This window comes from Trichosurus vulpecula, chromosome X (assembly GCF_011100635.1).
Source record: "Trichosurus vulpecula isolate mTriVul1 chromosome X, mTriVul1.pri, whole genome shotgun sequence".
Lineage (NCBI taxonomy): Eukaryota > Metazoa > Chordata > Mammalia > Diprotodontia > Phalangeridae > Trichosurus > Trichosurus vulpecula.
In genome coordinates this window covers 57,693,161-57,696,119 of record NC_050582.1, presented here as the reverse complement: position 1 = coordinate 57,696,119, position 2,959 = coordinate 57,693,161, and positions in this window count along the sequence as shown.

Here is a 2,959-nt window from a genome sequence, read left to right as displayed (position 1 = left end):
TACTACTACTACTGCTGCTGCTGCTACTCCTCCTCCTCCTCCTCCTCCTCCTAGGATTAGAACATCAAGTGATAGTGGGAATTGAATAAACCACACTGACTCCATCCTTGACCCAATTCCACAGCTAGCTCAGTTCTCTTGGGTCTAGGTCAATTTCTGTCTTCTGAGAAAACTCTATTCAATTATGAGAATTATCATAAATTTTATTGCATTGTTGCAACTAAATCCTGTGTGACTGGGAAAGTGGACTACCTCTACCTGCTGCATAGAGACCCTTAATCTAGGTTATGCTGATGCAAAGAGTTTTGTCAATCACAAATCTCAAGCAACCCATATGTCTTATTTGAAAACTGGTCCCAGACTGTTCAACAAGTTATTTACTCATTCCTTTGATGGAATACAGACACTTGGCAGGATTGGGGGGGGAGGGGCAGAGTGGAACACCACTTTTTTCTGATTTCAGGGTATTGTACATATTTACTCTCCCCCTCCAAACTTGGAAAGTCCATAATCTGCCCTCTAATTAGAAATCAGATTACCTAATTTTGTATCCTATTTAATTATTTTCTTTTAATTAACTGGTCATATTTGACTAATTGTTTTTAATTAATAAAAATGTGTCTTCCCCTATATTCAGTGTCCAGTGCCAAAGCTGAGGCAGGCCTGATACTCATTTGTTAAGAAACTGGAATGCATGGCTTAATAAATCAGGAATTTGCTCAGGAGGTTGAACCTCAGTTCCCTCAGTCATTTAATCTTCCACCCACCACACTACTGCTGCTGCTACTACCACCATCACCACTACTACTACCACTAGTACTATTACTCCTGAGTGAGATAGTGAGAGAACAAAGTGTGAAGACTTCATGGGGAATACACACACACATACACACACACACACACACACACACACACACACACACACATATATAATGTTTGAGAATCAATATTAAGAGAAAAGGGAAATGGGATAAGTTTGAGTCCATGAGAATCTGATTACTCAGCCTTTAGGAATGTCTTTTTCTTTTCCCTGAAGTTTTTGTTCTTTCTTCTGGTTCTGGTATAAAGGTTTACCAAATAAGAATAGGGTCACTGTGACCTGCTTTCCTTTACTGTAAGAGAAAGAAGAGGGTCTCCCCTTCCCCTTACCTTATTCTCCTTCTTTAGATTTACATGCCACCTCAGCTATTATTATTAACTAGGGGAAGTGGGAGTTGGATTTTTTTTGTGCTTGATTTCCCAGTTCTTTGTTTCAGATTGTAAGCCCCCCTCCCAGCCAATGGTGAGAAGGGACAGAGGCAGGCGGGATTACCTTGTGTTAGGAGTATGCTTATTGATGCTTTGTCCCTTGTACCTTGCCTGCTCCTGCTAGCCCATTTTTGGCAGAGGACACCCTTTTCTCACGAGAACTGAATAAAATTTCTTTCTATTCCCACCCTGAGATGGCTCTTTATTAAAAATTAATTTTTATAATTGGTGAGGGTCTTTTACCCCACACACTCCTCCTCCTCCTCCTATTATTGTTGCTATTTATATTATCAATATTATTATTCACATGGATCTAGAATTGATTGCAATAAGACCTTCATACAAATTCAAAGTGATCCTGAACAAGACCACCTTCCCATGAGATGCTCCTTCGGCCTAGAACTTGGCTTGTTTTTCATATCATGTTTAGGATAGTGCCCCTTAATTTGCTCAACATAAGTATGTTACATACTATGATCCATCCCTCTACTTCCTTAGAAATGGAAAGAAAGATGCTTAAGAAGAAAAAAATGGCTGTTTGCTAGCTTGAAATGGATGTCTCAAACTCATCATATTCCTCAGAGAACTCATTATCTTTCCCATAAGGCTCATCCCTCTTCTGAACCTCCCTATTACTGTCTGGGACAGCACCTCCCTTCTGTCCACACTGAGGCAACTTCAAGGCATCTTCTGATAAAGGAGATTATACTTCAACTTGCCTGAAATCAAGTCTCCACTTCACCTTCCAACCACCAGCTCTTAACCCTTCTCTTCTCTTAGTTTTTCAAGTTCTCCTGAGTTTTTTTGTCTTCCTCAATAGAATGGAGACTCACTTAGGGTAGGGACTGTTTTATTTCTTTCTTGTATTTTTGAAGCCAGCATTTTGTTTACAGTACATAAGAACTTGATAAATTCCATAACTCTACATTTTATCTGTCTACATGAATCCATCATTAAATTTTGAACTTGTGAATTAGAATCAAAACACCTGGGTTGGGTGGGGGGGGGGTAGAAATGGGGAGAAAATTTGTAATTCAAACTCTTGTGAAAACCAATGCTGAAAACTAAATATGTTAAATAAATAAATTAAATTAAAAAAAAAAAACACCTGGGTCTTTGGTTACTCACTGGGAAAAATCGTGATTGGCATTGGGCAACAGGGTAGAAATAACACTTTAATAAGGCTCAGAAACAGAGGCAAAAGTAGTACAGAGGCAGACAGCAGTAGCGGATTGGGAATGGGATGGTGAAGGAAAGTAGGCAGGATGAGGAAAAGGATGGGGAAGAAGTGAGACAAAGAATGTCAGCCATGAAGCTGGAGTTGGGAGAACTAGACATCATCATCCTGATGGAGATGGAATCATGCTGGGGGGGAGGAGGCAGGAGTTTGAATCTCATCTTGATAAGGCTTGTAGGGAAACAGACCCACACTTACTGATGAGGTTTAGATTGTGGGAGTCCCCTTGAACTCCCCTTGAATCTTCCCACTAGATGAGGCAATTGCCTGAGGCCATAAGCCTTTCTTTATTGCTAGGTCCAAATCTCCAGACTAGGTTACTCTTAACCTAGCCTAGCCCTCCATTGTCTGCTAGTTTCCATCCTTGAGCTTGTCAAAGTGTCTATGCCCAAATCTGTTACCTTTAAAGTAGCCTAGCCTTGCATTGTCTGTTATCTCCAGGTAGCCTTCAGCTACTTCCCACCCTTAATCCAT